An 18826-nucleotide genomic window follows, 5' to 3' on the forward strand; every position below is an offset into this window, starting at 1 on the left:
TCATACAACTTAACAAAAAGAAGATAAGCAATCCAATAAAAAATGGGCAAAGGACCTAAATAGATACTTTTTGAAAGTGAACATACAGAAGGCCAAGAGACATATGAAAACATGCTCAAAGTCATTAATCATCCGAGAGATGCAAATCAAAATGACAATGAGATACCATCTCACACCTATCAGAATGGCTACCATCAATTGACAAGTGCTGGTGAAGATGTGGAGAAAAAGGAACCTTCATATACTGCTGGTGGGAATGCAGACTGGTGCAGCCACTGTGGAAGACAGTATGGAGTTTCCCAAAAAAATTAAAAGTGGAACTTCCATTTGACCTAGTAATCCCACTTCTAGGAATATATCCCAAGAAATCAGAAACACCAATCAGAAAAGATACATGCACCCCCATGTTCATAGCAGCACAATTTACAATAGCTAAGATTTGGAAACAGCCTAAGTGCCTTTCAGCAGATAAGTGGATTAGAAAAACTGTGGTACATTTATACAATGGAATACTATGCTACTGTAAAAAAGAATGAATTCTTACCATTTGCAACAGCATAAATGGACCTGGAGAGCATTATGCTATGCAAAATAAGCCAGTTGAAAAAAGATAAATATTACTTGATCTCACTCATTTGTGGAATATAATAAATAACAAAAATTGATTAACAGAAATAGATCCAGTGACATAGAAGCATCGAACAGACTGTCAAACCTCAGAGGAAAGGTGAGGGAGGGTGGTAAGAGATAAACCACAGGACTTGTATCCATGCATGTGAGCATGACCAATTGACACAGACAAGAGGGGGTGGGGGCATGAGCAGGGAGTCAGAAGCGGGCAGAGAGAGATCAATGGGGGGAAAGGAGACATATGTAAAACTTCCAACAATAAAGAATTTTAAAGAAGTCATGGATCTTCTGTGTGTTTCAATTGCTTCACCAGTAAAAGAAGTTGATCTTAAATAATCTTTCAATGTATAATAATAGCCACCATTATATGAACACTTTTATGGGCAAACTATGTGAATGCACTATGTAGAAATTCTTGCTTGATTTAACTTTTACAACAACCTTGCAAAGGAGGCATTGTTACTTTTGTTTTAGAGACCAAGAAACAGACTCAGAAAGATGAAGTGTCATTCTCAAGAATACAAAGCTTGTTATTCATGTAGTTGGGCTCAAGCCTAAACTGTGTTTCCATCTTCCTAAGGGAAGCCAACATCTTGAACCTATTATAGTACTAATGGCAACTATCATCCTGCAAAATCTCCCTACAGACTCAAGTCAAAGGTTCCTAGAACTGTATTAACAGGGAAAAAAATTACAAAGGGCAACATTGCTTTATATTATTTTTAAGACAAATTTTAGGATTGGAAAAGTCACATCCATTTATGATATAAGATGTAGTAACTACCAAAAAGAATAAAGAAGAAACAAAATCAGTTCTAATTCTACCACCCATAAATTACTATTGAGCTATATTTCCTCCATGTCCTTGTCTCATAAATGTATACTCAACTGCCTGACCCAGTCCCCAAAATAGCGGTTCCTTGGTAAAAGATGAATAAAATTTTAGCTGATCTCACTCATATGTGGATTCTAATGAACAAAACAAACTGGTGAACAAAATAGATCCAGAGACACAGAAGCATGGAACAGACTGACAAATTTCAGAGGGAAGGCTGGGATGGTTGGGTGGGTTTGGTGGGGGAAAAATTAGCCTGGAAACTTATATGCATACATATGTAGTCCATGCACACAGAAAATAATGTGGTGAAGGCCTGGGAGGGGTGCGTATGGAGTAGAGGGGTCAATGTGGAAAAGGGGGAGCATTGGTAATACTTTCAACAATAAAGATACATTTTTAAAAAAAAAATTTTAGCTGTTATCTTCATTTCTTCCTACTATCCCCTCTGCCTAGTTAAATAATATAAGGATTACAAAAGTATTTTCTTTTTATCACCTACTATATCGAAAGCATGTTGGTAGATCATTTTTTTCTTATAACATCTCTATAAGGCAAAATGGTTTTTTGTTATTATTGTTATCCTCATTTTATAGATGAGGAGACAGAGGCTTAAAAAAATTAAACAGCCACCTTGCCCAAGGTTATATAACTAATATACAAGCTGAGATCACTTTCATAATGAAGCCTATGCCTAGAATCACTAGTCAGAACTACTTTCATGGCAATAATTCAATTTAAGCTAAGCACTCATAGCCCCCAAAAAGCAGCCCCAGCGCTGACCGGTTTGGCTCAGTGGAGAGAGCCTGCAGACTCAAGGGTCCCAGGTTCGATTCCGGTTAAGGGCATGTACCTTGGTTGCGGGCACATACCCAGTAGGGGATGTGCAGGAGGCAGCTGATTGATGTATCTTTCTCATTGATGTTTCTAACTCTCTATTCCTCTCCCTTCCTCTCTGTAAAAAAATCAATAAAATATATTTTTTTAAAGCAGCCCCAGTGTTGCATATGCCACAAAGAGGTAGGTGTCCAAAATCCAGAACCTTGGCAAAAGTTCCAAATTATTTTTCTCCTAATCCTTACTAGAAAACACTAAGACTCCCACATCAATTGAATACTAAGAATAACCCTGGAAAAAACAGAGATCCCCATGTTAATAAGGAAACAACCCTAAGTGTACATCAGATTAGCTTTACATAAGAAAGACTGAAAAAAGATTTTTAAGAGAAATAAAAACTAAGAAAATTACACATTAAAAAATCAGAATATAATTCCAAGTATGTTGTCATGAACTAATGACTACATCTTGATTTTTTGTCATATTCAACTGTAAAATATGACTAATAAAATACAAAATATAACTCTTTATTTAAATTGGCCCTCTATCTACAATAGACTGAATCAAACAGATACAGAAAACCCATCACTGTGCAGTGATGACTGATAAATTCTTCAGTGTAAAGAATTTATCAACACTGTAACACTGCATCCAATTATATTGAAGTCTAATGTCACAAACAATACATTAGGCATGTTCAGTCAACCTAGCATATCTAGAGAAAAGGTTTCTGCAACAAGGAATAGAAATCACCAAATATCCTAAAAGTTAAGTCATTAAAATTTCAAAAGGAAATTTATTTTATGTCTTCTTCTCAACAACATGCTTTTTAACTAAATAATTATCTGTAGTACAAATTAGTCTAATCATTTGTTCCTATGTTGAATTCAATTTTGGGTTATAATATATGTTTAAATTTAGAAGAAAGCAGATTTTCATCAATATCCTGGGAAGTGGTTTAATGCCTGCCTGATTCCATAGGTGAATAAATTATTCAAGATTAGTTGCCTCTGTGGAAACATAGAACAGACTGAGGAATCCAGAGGGAAGTGGGGAGGAGGGGGTGGGGGAAGGGAGGCATGGGAAGAGATTAATCAAAGAATTTTTATGCATATATTCGGAGCCCATGGATACCTACAACAGAGTGGTGAAGGCTGGGGAGGGGAGGGAGGGAGAGGGGAGGAAAGGAGGGACATCTGTAATACTTTCAACAATAAAGATAATTTTTTAAAAGATTCATTGTCTCTGAAAAATGAAAAGTTACTCTAAATACTTCATTAGATGGTATATGAAAGTAAACAGTTCAGATATGTTTGAACACAAACAAATCTCACTGAATTCTCTTCATTCCAAATAAAGGCCCTAAATATTTCTGAAGATTAAATTTACTTTAAAGCCATTCAATGAATAAAAATCTTCCAACATCTTTGAATCTAAGTATTATTCAGTGAAGTCAATAAATTGATGGTATGCAAAGACTTTCTATGTCAAGCATCTCTCTTTGAAAAAGAAATTTCTACTTGTTTAAATGAGTCCAAAAAAATTTGCTCAATATAAAACATTCAGATAATGTTCCTAACCTATCTTTGCTTTCTGAAAAGGAAAAATGATTATCTCTAAGATTTAACTGGAGGAAAGGGGGTATGTGGTTAGTACATATAATAATAAAATGCAGGGGAAAATAATTGCAGACTATTTTTTTTTCAAATGTCCACATAATATGTCATTGTGATTTGAAGGAGGTTTAGCTTATCGATATTCTAATCACTATTACACCAACTGCATTGTGTAAGTTGCTACTTAACAGTACAGAGCCATCATGACTCAAAAATTTTAACTCTTCAAATCTCAGTAAGGAACCTAATACAGTTACTAAGAAGGAAAAAAAGTATATAGTATGTGTTTCAAAATTTAAGTAAAATTTTTAAATGCTTGATCAGAATTAAGATTTTTAGAATGATGTGAATTGGGGACCAAGAGAATTTGGGCCCAACTAAAGTTTCAATATATATATATATATATATATATATATATATATATATATATATATATATATATATAATTGATTTTAGAGAGGAAGGGAGAGGGAGATAGAAACATCAATAAAGATAATGATGTTTCAATTACAAAATCAATGAGAGAGATGATTGATTGACTGCCTCCTGCACACCCCCTACTGGAGATTGAGCCCGCAACCCCGGCTTGTGGCCTTGACTGGAATAGAACCCAGGACCCTTTAGTTCGCAAGCCAACACTCTATCCACTGAGCCAAACCAGCTAGGGCTCAACTTTAAAAAAAAAAAAAAATCTTTATTAATTCAAATGATAACTACCCTCCAGTTGCCCATCTAATTGGAAGCCTAGTTTTGATTCTAGGTTGAGATTGACCTTCCTGGAGTATCATCACTTCGTAAGCCATTCCAAAGTCTTACCTTTCTGCTAACAGATGCTTGGTGTGGGAAGATGTAGAGTAAAACAGCTGAGTATGTGCTCTGTGTTGGGTTCAAATCCCTCTGTACCAATACAACCCATGGGACCTTGGCAATTTACTCAACCCCTTTTAAGCTCAATTTTTAATTCTTTGTCCATGGATTTGTAAAATAGCAATTTTAGAAATCTACTTTATAATGTGGCTGTGAGGATTATGAGATTAAACACACAATATAAATGTTAATTTTCATTACTGACTTGAATTGATTTATGAAAATTAAACTGGATGAGTTAGAAGCCACAATACTTATACAGTCTAATCCCATTTTCATTTACTATCTGTATAACCTTAGGCAAAACATGTCTCATCTCTAAAATGAGAATAATAATATCTGTCTATCCTCCCTGTATCTCAAGAGTGTTGTAAGAACCAAATAAAATAATGTACAGGAAAGTGCTTTACAGTTATAAGATAAAATATAAGATACTTTTGTTAACCTATAGCCTAAGAATAAAGGCTTAAAGTATAAATCATATATCCAAATGAAAGAACAGTTACAGGAGGCTGTCCTTTACTGACTTTTCTTGCAACCTTGGGTCACTGTAGAAGCTTCCTAAAGCATTGCCTCCGAGCACGAAACCAATGAATCTGTGTTTATCATGCCTTGTTTCAGCCAAGAACAATTTTTTTAGCCAAATTATAACTTGATGGAAAGACAGACACAGCATATTTATGTACAAATAGTTAGACACACATCTCTTTGAGCCACGAGCTTCAGAGTTCTTCTGACTGGTCCTCTTTCCAGAGACATAAACAAATAATAATGAGGTTTCTTCTGATCTGATTCTGTACCTTTACTAGTGACCAAAGTATATCTAAGGGAAGGAACTGAGCAGTACTGTCAAGAACAGAGGATGTTAGAAGTGTTAGAAATGCAATAGAGTATGAGGGAAGAATAGCAATGACTTTCATCCTGTTACAAAAGAAGTCAGAATACTACACAGAGAATATAATCCTCAAAAATAGATCCAGAGACAAGTGGCAGGTGAAGTGGCATGGGGAGAGGGGGATTTAGAAAGCATCTAAAAGACTTGTATGCATGCATATTAGTATAACCAATAGACACAGACACTGGGGCAGTGGGGGCTTGCCCAGGGTAGGAATGGCTTGGGGGGGGGGGGTCGGGGAGGGCCAATCAGGGGAAAAGGAGACATGTAAAACTTTAGACAATAAAAAATAATAATAATTAAATTAAAATAACAAAAACATTTTCTAAAAGTTCAAGCCCAATATTAAAGTTGTAAAAGATAACATAAATTGATATATGTAATGTCCTACATAAAGATACATAATTAAAACAAACTTTAAGGAGAAAAAAAAATAAATCAGCAAGAGAAGGGAAACAGAGAAGAAGATCACACTGCTTTAGTAGACAGTAGGACGGTGTAGTGGTTCCAAGTACTGATTTTGGAGTCAGATCCATTTGGATTCCTATAAAGGTCTAGCTCTTACTAGGTGGCTTCAACCTCACCGGCATTCAGTCTCTTAATCTGTACATCCAGGGAAAATATGCTAAAATATCCAAATGATTCTGAGAATTAAATCAGATATGATGTTATGCCTAAACTTAGCCTAGTAGCAGGAACATACTGGTGCACAGTCCTCTGACACTATTACAACTAAGTAGAGGATGATGACAAGTCAGAAATGGTTTAGTCCCTGTATTAGTTTCCTAGGTTCCCATAACAAATTATAACAAAGTGTGTGGATTAAAATAATAGAAATGTATTACTTCACAATGAGGGAGACTAGAAGTGTGAAATCCAGGTGTTGGTAGGGCTAGCTCTTTCTGGAGGCTCGAGGGAAAAGTCTGTTTTCTGACTTCCTCTTAGCTTCTGGCATTGCCAGTGTTCCTTGCCTTCCTTAGCTTGTAGACATATCCTCCAATCTTGGCCTCAGTAATTACGAAGCATTCTCCTTGTGTGTATGTCTCTATGTCTATTCTTTTCTTATAAGAACACCAATCAGGTTGGATTAAGAGCCTATTCTACCCTAAAATGACCTCATCTTAACTTGATTACCTCTGAAAAGGCCATATTACCAAATAAGGTCATACTCACAGGTACTGAGGGTTGGGGCTTCTCCATAGCTTTTTTTGTGAGACAACAGTTACCCTTCATAGACCCCCAAGGAAGAAGATAGAAATTAAGGATGCACACTTGGGCTTTTCCCAGGTTCTCGTTCTGTACAATGCTGGAAAACATTTCATTTGGTTCTGAAAAATTACTAACCATAAATAAGTTAAACATTGAAAATCATTTAGAATAAAAACAAAACAACTTAGGAAGTGGAAGAGCTGACTAATAAGGAAATCTAAGCAGAGTGAAATAAGTACGTACATTACCCAAGCAAAATCCACAGGGAAAGAGTGAGAAGTTTGGATCAGTCCAGAAAACAATACAGTGAGATACTTGGTTGCAAAAATTAATTGTGATCAGTTTGAATGAGACCAGAAATAGAACAATATAGTTAATCCTTATTCTGTGCATGGAATAAAAGAAATCTCTTAACTTCTGAAACAATGCAGAAATTTGTGCGTAATGTTAATTAGAGGAAACTATATTTTAGCAAGCCACACACACAAAAAGTTACTATTTTTCTAAAAAATCTAAAATCTATTTTAGATTTCTCTAAGTGATTATGGTGGTTTACATTTGTTAAAAAATCCTGCAATTTAAAATGATAACATTTATTAGACAAATATTGTTTTCTCCTTTTTTTCTTTTTTTGCCATGTTTTTCTTCCTTTCTCCACATAATTCATAGTGAGAATGTAGTACTATATAGTTTCCTCATTTCTTTCAAAGATCATAAAATCATATATATACATATATACATACACACATGCCCTCAATTATATCATTGAAATTCATATTATGAAATTCCCTTGCGTGGAAATTATGTCTGTCCTAACTTTTTTTACATCACCTAATTCATGCAAACAGGAAAAACAATTACATAGTTCTGAATTTAAAATGAAAAACAATATTTACTATTCCATTCTCCCCTAGTCACCAGGTGTGTTGGCCAAAAGCAACTTTCTTTTGAAGTTACTTCCATATTTTCAAATAATCAACTCATATACTATTTTCTCTTTACTAATTTTAGATATTATCAATTATTGACTTTGATTATAAATGTTAGAGATTCTCTTACCTTTTGTTCCTCCCTACCAAATTGCTATTATATGCTATTTTAGTTAAATTAATAAATGACCATTATAACTATTTAAATGCTTTTCACTATCAAGCAGCATCATGTAAATATTTGCATATCTTGTAGAGTTTTCTGGTTTTTGTTTTTTCTGGGGTTTCTAATTGTCTTTCTTTTTTCTAGCCTTTCATTTTCCCCCTGTCCACTTCCTTACCCACTTTTAACACATATTTTTAATTCTAAACAATCACACCAACACATCTGCTACTCTACTGATTATTCCTTTTCTTTAGAAGTTCACTTCCTGGGATTTTCTATTCTTTTGTTACAATCAGGACTTTGGCACACTAGGATTGTTGTACTATTGCTCTTCTGGACTTTCTTTCATCACCTTCCTAGGTTTGATCCTTTTTCTGAATCCTTTCTTTTCCTCTTTCTTGTTTTATTCCTTTAATTTTTTTTTTTTTGAGCATACCCCCAAATAGCTTCCTAAGAAAGAGTACTTCAAACTTAAATTTGAGTATATGCCTCCCTAAAAATATCTATAATCTCCCTCACAACTTATTCATTGCTTGGTGAGATAATTCTAAGTGGAAAATTGCAATTGTGAACTCTTTGTTCCATTTGTAGCACTCCATTGTAGCAATTGAAATATCTCGTGAATTCTAATTCTCAGTCTTTTATAGTCAATCTCTTTTTTGTGTGTGTTTTGTGTTTTCTCTTCATCACTAATGCTGTAAAATTCCATTAAGTTCCATGGTGTGCTTTTATTTTAAACTAGAGGCCTGGTGCATGAAATGTGTCACAGGTACAGTCCCTAGGCCTAGTTGGCATAGAAGGGCAGGTCCCAGCTGACCTCTCAGCCCTGGGCAGCACCTGAGCCACCGAGCCCCCACATGCCCCCTTCACCTGAATCACAACACCCGAGTCCCACACGGAGATGCAGAGAGCTCGGCTGGATGCCACTGGCCAGGGTGCAGGGTGGGCCTCTTGCAGCACCACATGGAAACTGGGCAGACAGAGCACTCTCTCTAGGCCACATGTGTCAAACACAAGGCCCGCGGGCCAAATCCAGCCCGCCAGGCCTTGCAATGTGGCCCGCACCGCGCTGTCATCACTGCACTCCGCTGTCAGTTTATGACATTGTCAGTTTATGACTGTTCAGTAAACCATTCGGCCCGCGATTTAGGCTGGATTTTAGATTTTGGCCCCTTCTCTGATTGAGTTCGACACCCCTACTCTAGGCCAACCTCACAGACCGGCTCCCTGAATCCTGCGCCTGCACCCACCACCCTCCATGGCATTTATCCCGAAGAAGCAGCAGGAGCAGCAGCTGCAGCTCTACTCCAAGGAGCCATGAGAAAGAGAGACTATGGGCAGACAGCAAGGGACCAGGCGGGGCACCCACTCCAAGGCTGCCCAGGTGGGGGCCTCGGCCAGAGCCCAGGGTCAGGGCGGAGGCCAAGCCTAATTGGGGCCAAGACTGGAACCCATGGGGAACCCGAATGACCCCTGCAGTCCTAGCAGCTGCTGCCCAGCTCACCCAGAAGAGGCTGTGTAGGTGCGGGGTGGGCTCCTCGAGGGCACCCAGCACCTAAGCGTGGGGGGTTCCCTGGTGTGCAAGCCCTGGCATCCTGAGGGATGGTAGCACAGGGAGTGAAAGGGAACTCAGCAGACTCTGCATTCTCAATGCACCTTCGTCCCCAACACCCTTGCCCCCTAGTAGCCAATGAGAGGTCACAGCCCCTGGCCGGCCACCAACAACCCCATTTCCCCATCCCAGACTGGGGTCCAGCCCTAATCAGACAATGAGGGCCTACCTGCTCGGAGGGAGGAACTAAGCCACCACAGCAGGCAGGTGGCAGGCCAATTGGGGTCTGCCAGCCGGGGGAGGGACCCAGGAGGTTGGCCCCAAGGAGGGAACCAGCCCTTGTTCCCCACCCCCCACCCTGGAAAGAGGCCATCTCCACTGCCATCCACCCCCAGTTCCCTGTTCCAGCTCAGGGCCCAGCCCCAATCGGGTGATGGGGGGACCCTGGGAGGTAGGCCGGCAGGCCTCATCTGGCAATCAGGTCCTTTGGGTGTCTACATTGAGTGTCTACCCCTGGTGGTCAGTGCACATCATAGCCACTAGTCATTCTGGTTGTCCTGATCATTCCAGTCTTTCCGTCATAACAGTCGCTTAGACTTTTATATAGGTAGATGATACCGTGTTTCCCCAAAAATAAGACATCCTCCGAAAATAAGACCTACTTACAGGTTTCCTTCTGAGTGAAATATAAGGAATCCCCCCGAAAATAAGCGCCCCCCCCCCCCCAGGCTAAACATGAGAGATTTGGTCCACTAATTCTGAAAGAAATGGAGTCACAAGAAATTCACCAGGAAATTCAGCAATTGGATTGTTATGATGATGTTCCAGAAGATGATGGCATGATTGTCATTGAATAAATGAGTAAATTCTTGATACTGTAGGATTCACAGTTTGTCTGGTTTGTGTTGACAACTACCGTACTACCGTACCATATACAGGTAATAAATTTCCTTTATTTTCATTTAACAATAAATGTGTACCGTATTCTTCTTCGTGGAAAAATAAGACATCCCCTGAAAATAAGACCTAGCGCATCTTTGGGAGCAAAAATTAATATAAGACACTGTCTTATTTTCGGAGAAACAGGGCAGATAGATAGATGATAGATAGATAGATAGATAGATAGATAGATAGATAGATAGATTATTGTTATATATACTTGTTTGAGCATTTTGGAGCCCTCTCAGGGCTCAATTTGTTTTTCTTATTAGGCTAACATGTCCATGCCCTTTATTTTCTCTTTTTCTTTCTAGAAATCCTTGCCTAGGATGTTAGACCTCTTGGGTTCATTCTGATAGATGCTTTATCGTTCCTCTCCTCCTTTGTGCTCTACTTTCTAGGAGGCTAGGTTAACTTACATTCTGCTTCTCCTAAAATTTCTATTTTAATTTCCAATATGCCTTTATTTCAACTGTATTAATCACTTTATTAATTCTGTTCATATCTTATAGTTATACTATATTCTCCTACCTATCTTGAGAGTTTTATGATTGCTATTGCTATTTTCATTTTCTTCTGTACTATTAACTATTAACCCTGCATTTTCTCTGATTGATATGTTTGATTTTCTCTGTTTGTTTACTTAGATCTCTGTTTTATATCTGAAATTCTCCAAAAATATTATGATTATAGGTTTTTTTTGTTCATATGTAAGCAATGGGAATCCCTGTGCATTTAAGCAAGATTTTATTTTAAAATGATTAGATGGAGAACCCGCTATTTTAATAATGGGACTCCTAATGACATTTTATAAAGATTTTTTTTTTCTTTCTACTCTGAAGCCATCCAGTTGTGGAGGAGAAATTTCTCATTTTCTAACTGTGTAATATGGTATGATGACAGTCACCAGACCATTAAGTAAATTTTTTGTGATTTAGAAAAAGACCCACCTTCTCAAGACAATTTATACCCATCTGTTGGAAGATTTTCATAATGACCCAATTTGATTAAATAAGGACTTTACTCTCATCTGAAAAATGAAAAATTATGAAAAATCATCATAAAAAGTCTATCTTAGTATGAATGGTAGCTCCTCGGCATATCCAGGTCAATATGCATGGCAGCTTCACTGCTGGTATTTTGTGAATTTGGGGCTTCTGGGAAGGAGGGAGGCGGGAGACACACACTTCCAGCTAATTTCCCTGCTTTAGTCCCATGACCAATGTTTTTCTCTGCTGAATATCCAAGGGTTCATACCACTGTGATTCAAATTGCTTAGAGAAGTAACTTCTCTCTTTAACCAGACAAAAGCTGGATCTGTTATTCTGATTTCCTAAGCAGAGGAGAGAGGAATGAGAGGAGGTGACTCTTGCTTTCTGCTTTTTCAACCAGATCCTGTTTTCAGCCCTGAACTTTTTGCTCTCCCCGGTTTCCAAATCCCCAAACACTCTGAATTTTGAGAAAATAATTTTATTTCTTTTAAAAGTTTATTTTCCTGCATACATTTCAGGCTGTGTCTTTCTCCACCTTTCTCAGTCAATACTCGATCTTATTTCTGTCCAAAAAATTGTTACATCTATTCCCACGATATTCCTTTCCCTAGTCAATTTGTCCTTGCATTTTTATGCAATTATTATCATATTAGTGAGGCCTTAAAAAGAGCAAAAGTAGACAAACACATGTTATAAACTACCTTCTTAAACTATAAGGTCATACGTGACTTTTATAAAATTAATTAACAACAAAATAAACCAGCAGAAAGTGAAGGCAACAACAATTAGAAACTGGTAATCGTTTACTGAATAAATGCTGTGTGCCAGGCCCATCATATGATCAAAGAATTTGTGATGAAATACATTTATATTTAAGACCTGAGGCTTCTTAGGAACATTAAATAAATTTTCCAGGATTACATAGATGGTAAATGGTGAGCAAAAATTTATATCTATATCTCTTAGGCCTCAAAGGCCCCAAATTTGATGTGTATCCCACTGAATCACCCTGCCTCTTTGGTTCACAGTTATATCCTGATGTTACTATAAGTTTAATCCAAATTTGTCTCAATTTTCAGTGCTCTAAAAAGATAATTGAAATGTTTGTGTGATCATAAGACACTAAGTAAGCCACAATGCTAAAAATAATAATAAAACAACAAAAAAACCTATTACAACAACTTTTCTTATAATTTGAAAGAAAAATAAGACAATTTTCATCAGAAAGTTTGAAATGAGCCTTTTCAATTTAATCTTTCATTATAACAAGAAAACTCATTTAACCAGAACAGTGAACTAACCAAGAGCTCTGACAATAAAGATTTTGTTGTAATTGTGTAGCTTGTAATTCTTTAGAAATATGATTGCACTATCTGTAGTCATTCAAGTAAAAAAAAATGATTATAACTGACATAAAGCAGGAACGAGTAAGTAATTTAAGCTTTAGAAGTCATCTCAGGAGGTTTTTTTTCTTATTTTTCCTTCAAATCCAATGCTAATATGAAAGGTATCAAAACCATCAATATCAGGCTTGAGGATTCGTATTGTGACTAGAAATATCCTAGAATGGTATAATAATGTGATTGGATGCTGATACCTTTCTCTACTTTCCAGTGAATTTTGTAGACTTTTGAATTTGTTTTTCCTTTTGAGCAGTTTATATTGCAAAGAATTTAGACACCCATGCTAACATCTCACTGGAATAACTCCTGACACATAATAGGTACTCAATCAATGTTTTTGGATAAACGTATGGCTCTCAGAGTGTATACTAGTCAGAGAACTAACATGTTTTCAAAACTCCATAGATACCTAGAACCCCAAGTCAATTACAGCATTGTTTAATCTTGCCAGACTCTTTTGGTGGGAATAACAAATTACATGCTTAAAAGGATGAGAGAAGAGAAGACTTGAAAGTGATGAGATATTAGAACTTGTCAAACTGATTATCTTCACCTTCTGCCTAGGGGGGATTAAAAGGACTTCCTACTAGCCCAAATGGTGTCACTCACATTTCTTACATGCTCACAAAAGCTAATCTTAAGAAAGGCAAAGGGAAATGTGATACCAGTTTGAACCTGAGGTGGACAGAGGTGTCTTATACTATATTCTATTTTGCAAATGGGGTTCTAAGATGCCTAGGAATAATAGTCTAGATTAGGCTGGGCACCTTATAACAAACCAATGATGTAAGTAAGTATTATTATTTTCTCCATTTGCAAAATTATATATGAAGCTGATATATGGCTAGGATAAGCAGCTTGTCCCAGGCCACAGAACTAATGATAAATTACCTACTCTGGATTCCAACGAAGCAAGTCTGGCCCTACTTGGAAGTCTGTCAACTCAAGTGGCTAAATTACAAGGTACAGCTGAGAGTGGTGGGATATGTTGAGAAAAGCATTTGGGAACAAATGGAAGTGGCCTTGATTATAAGTAGGGTGGTGATTAACTCCCCACCAAAGGGCTAGCTAAAGAGAAGTTTTTTAACATGTGGTAGATCATAGAATTTTGTAGATCATAGGACATATTAAGTCACTGGCTCTCCACAGCATTAAGATGAACAAGAGTATGTGTGCTCCTTTGGTGGGTCAAGCAAGCTTGTTCCCCTGAATTTATGGAACTCTTTTCTTTTCCCATTTCCTGTCAGGGCTATTGAAGCCCTTATACTGTGTGATATGGGCTCAAATATTAATTTGGTTTCTGTTTAAAATACATAAACTGCAAGAGAACATCACTCCCACTATCTGCTAGAAAAAGTCAGATAGTCTATAAAAGTTTAAGTTGTTGTGTGTGTTTTTTGTGTGTTTTTTTTTGGTGACTTTCATTTTGCCTTTATTGTACTCTAATCTATGCAACCTATTTGATCAGATCTATTGACAGTAGAAGGTGGGACGTATTTTTTTGTTTTGTTTTGTTTGTTTTTCTTCTCAGTATCCTAATAGAAGACTTACTCAATGCCCTGTACTTTAGAAATCAATTTTGTGGTTTTTTCAAACCTCAAAGAGCATGATCACAAAACAGGTAGATTTAGCCTGTTCATCAACATGGATCCAGTGAATGGAAAACCAACAGGAGATGGGGAAGAATATAACAGACAACCTGAAATTAATGTGAATATATTTTACTGGTATCTCCATTTGCCACTCTTTGAAAAATGCTAATGATCCAAAAAGTGATGGGAGATCTTTTATAAATTAAGTAGTAACATGATAATTCTCCTCCTAGAAAAAGGGGAAATCTGCCCCCTAAGTCACCTGTACTTAGAAGAATTGGGCTTGCCAGGGAAAAATCAGACATGTTACTTGTTCCCCTTGGTTGGAGAATACAGTGATAACACCAGGCTCTCTCTGCCCGCTAGTAATTAGAGGGGGAAGCAACCCATCTATTTGTGAGATCTCAGGGAGAGAGGGAGGAGATGTAGCTATCCTCCTATTTCCCTTTTCTGTAGCAGGAAAATACTAGCTTTTCTTCTTTTTCTTCAGGAAGTCAGCACCTCTTTCTCCAAGGAGACTGGCATTTGCCACATTGACTATAGCATCTACCTCTAGCAATGCAACATCACTTCCATGGAGAGAAACTTTCCCTTCACCTGTGAAATTTCCTGAGTATTTTCTTCATTGTTTTGGCTATTGCTCTTTATCTCCTCCTTCCATGGTAGGATAGTGTTCAGGGGACCATAATCCCTTGTGCATTCTTTGTGTTTCTCCTCTAGGGTCATCTTCAGCAAGCATTGGTTTGTCCTTGGGCAGGTGGAGACTAAAGGGACATCAGCTTCATCAGATCACCTTGCTTTGCCCTGTGGGCTCTTGATATCTTGTCATCTGCAGTGCCTGCCCAATAACATCAGCATCGATGTGGCTTCTTTAGATCCTCCTTAATTGTAAGACTTCTGTTCAGCTAGATTTCAGGCACTTCTCATTCATGGCTGTTCTGTAGTTTAGTTGTAATTTTGATATGGTTAAGGAAGGATGCAGGCACTGCATTTCCCTACGCCACCATCTTGATCACAAAATTTAACTTTTCTTGAGGCCATCTGAGAGCTGAGGTCAGCAGGCACAGAGTGAAAGACAAAGGGTGGCAACCCCCCCCCCCCCCCCCAGAAAGAAGGTTCCCAGAAGTCTTTCACGCTTGGCAGAGCCTGGAAGGAAGAGTTAGCCACCATAACAGCAGGTAGGGGGGAAATCAGCTAATCGTTTAATGAATTATGAAATACCAAATGTAGGCTACCCGGGAGCAGTTTAGAATCTCGAGGGGGCCAAACACAAGGGGCATCTGCACTCACTCACAGGCTCTTTTCCAGTGGCCTCCCCTGGGCACTAACAGAGATGTGGGGCTGGCAGGAGACTCCTTTCCTTGTCTGTAGGCATAGAACTATGTCTACTTCACAAGACTTTCTGCCAAAAGAAACAAGTACCATGATAGGGGCAGGGAACATTCCCACGCCCAGACCCAGGTAAAAGCTGCTGGTTCTCAGACCTGACTGGTTTGGCCATGTACCTTGGTTGTGGGCAAGTAGTAGGGGGCGTGCAGGAAGCAGCTGATCAATGTTTCTCTCTCATTAATGTTTCTACCTCTCTATCCCTCTCTCTTCCTCTCTGTAATATATATATATATATATATATATATATATATATATATATATATGAGAACCAGCAGCTTTTTTTTTAATATATATTTTATTGAGATATATATATATAAATAAAATATATATATATTTTATTGAGATATATATATATAAATAAAATATATATATATTTTAAATAAAATATATATTTAAAAAAAAAGCTGCTGGTTCTCAGGGAGAGGTAGAGGCAAAAGTCACCTGTCCCTAAGGGAAGGGCAGGCCCCTCCTGTTGGGCTATGAGCCTTACTCTGAATAACAAGCAGTAGGAGTCTACAGCTGGAGGGGAAGCAGGACTCGGGGGGGGGGGGGGGGGGGGGGGGGGAGGGGGGGAGCAAAAACTCTTTGCCTTGTGAGGAGAGGAGGGTACTTGGCTCCAAGATTCATGACCCAAAACTGAAAGATGTTACTAGTGGGAGGTGAAGGAGGAACAATCTCCCAGCCAATACACACCCCACTCTGCATCCCGAGTCCTTGCCAGAGATACAATGTAAGGTTTGGGGTCATCTGTTATTGAACTGTAATTTAGTCTGCCCTACCTGAATCAACACTACAAATAAAGGGGGAAAGTGGTGCCAATTTTGAGAAGAAATATCAGCTCTGTGTTAGCTTATGAAATATAGGTAAGGGCAGCTGTTTCTGGAATTGATTTGGAGCTGGAATGTCAGTGTACACATTTCAGTTTCCTGACCTCATTTGTATGATCCTACTACTATTTTGGTATTTTGACTTCCAAGAAAAAATGTTCTAAATATAATGCAATCTTTTAGGAATTTTTTGTTGTTATCAATCCTCACCCAAAGGATATTTTTCCATTGCTTTTTAGAGACAGTGAAAGGAAGAGGGAGAGACACAGAGAGAGAAACATCTATGTGAGGCACATTGTTTGGTTGCCTCCTGCATGTGGCCCTGGGGGCTGGGGTGGAGCCTGCAACCAAGGTACATGCACCTTGACCAGAACTGAACCAAGGACCCTTCAGTCCACAGGCCAATGTTCTATCTACTGAGCCAAACTGTGTAGTACTCTTTTAGGAATTTTAATAGCCTATTATTTTCTGTATGCTTTGTAGTGGACAAAACTCACCCACTTAAAGTTTGTTGTTTAACATTAAAATATTTTTACTTAATGAAAAGTTGTTCAATTTAATAATTTTAGGAATTTTATAGCAATTCTGGAACAAATCATTCCCCAGTCAAATTTTTCTTTCCTGGCTGTTGGCAGCACTCTGTCGCACTGAAATAGAATGTGGTGAAGCTAAAGAACTTTGTTTGCTAAGTCCTCCCAGACTTCCTCCCTCAAACTCACCAGTCAAGCACCTCAGTGACTGTTAATTACCAGAGCTGTATAAATGTTAAGGATTTTTATCTTTAAAAGTCTCTCTAGTGCTTTCTTATAAGAAGCTAAGCCATCCCAGCCCCTCAGTTTCTTTCCATCTCATTCACAATATCAATAGTCATCATCAAATATCCTTTGCTTGACCCTCACATCCCCAGTGTCTTCAAAGAAAGCAGTTTTTCGTAGTGCTAACTTAGCCAATTTTTGATCCTTGAAGTTTATCAGCAACAAAGTGTGTGTATATATATATATATATATATATATATATATATACTTCTAAGAGAGGAAATCTGAACTCATTTTTTTGCATAGTACTTTTAAATGGGAATCTTTAAAGTTATTTTTTTAATTTTTATTGAATTTATTGAGGTGACATTGATAAATAAAATTATATGTTTCAAGTGTACAATTCTATAATATATCATCTTATATTACATGAATTTTAAAAAGACTTAGAAACATTTATAGAATATCTTTTATATTCAACACAGCAAATTATTTTTAAAAGTGAACTTTTTCTTAGGTTTAACAGATATTTATGGGTATCACAAATGTGCCAAATACTGTTCTAAGCACCTTACAAATATTTACTCACTAATCCTCTTAACAACTGAAGACAGGAGATAAATTAGTCTCTATTTTACAGACGAGCATACTGAGTGTCAGAAAGGCAAAGCAGCTCACTCAAGGTCACACAGCTGGTGAGTTAGAGAATCGGGATTCAAACCCAGGCAATCTGGCTGCAGAGATAAGGCATCAACTTGGAGTAAAAAGGTACTGATTCCAGATTCCTTTACAATGTGTTCGGTGCACCCAAGTTGGCAATGCTCAATCTGAAGAAGGGACAAATACCTGTTGTGGGTTTGTATTAAATAGTCTGTGCCAACATGTACCCATATTGGGGGTGGGCATTCAGTGGTGACTTTCACTGTGAAAGTTCTAACAACTTGGAGTTTCCTACATAGTCTTGTCTCCATAGGGTTATAAATATCAAACTGGTAAATTACAATTTAGTGCCCTAAATAAATAGGAATTCATAAAATAATAAGTCCATATTGGTGTCTATAATGAGACCTCACATACACAGTAATTATCAATGAGTACAAGAAAAGTCAAAATTTTTAAGAAGTATAAAATGAATCATATTTGTTCCTAGTCTCCAGAATTATGCACAGCTCTCAGTGTAAATCCACAGCTAATTCATTGAATGACCTGAAGCAAATATCTGATTAATGACTCTTAATTACCAGAGCTGTATAAATGTTAAGGATTTTTATCTTTAAAAGTCTCTCTAGTGCTGTCTTGTAAGCAGGGCAAACAGCTCTTCATTTCCACCTGCCTTTGTGTTTATTTTTGTGACCATGAACAATTTATTCTCTCTTATAATCTTATTTTCTCA

The sequence above is a fragment of the Pipistrellus hanaki genome (genome assembly GCF_964339955.1).
Source record: "Pipistrellus hanaki genome assembly, chromosome: 3".
Classification (NCBI taxonomy): domain Eukaryota; kingdom Metazoa; phylum Chordata; class Mammalia; order Chiroptera; family Vespertilionidae; genus Pipistrellus; species Pipistrellus hanaki.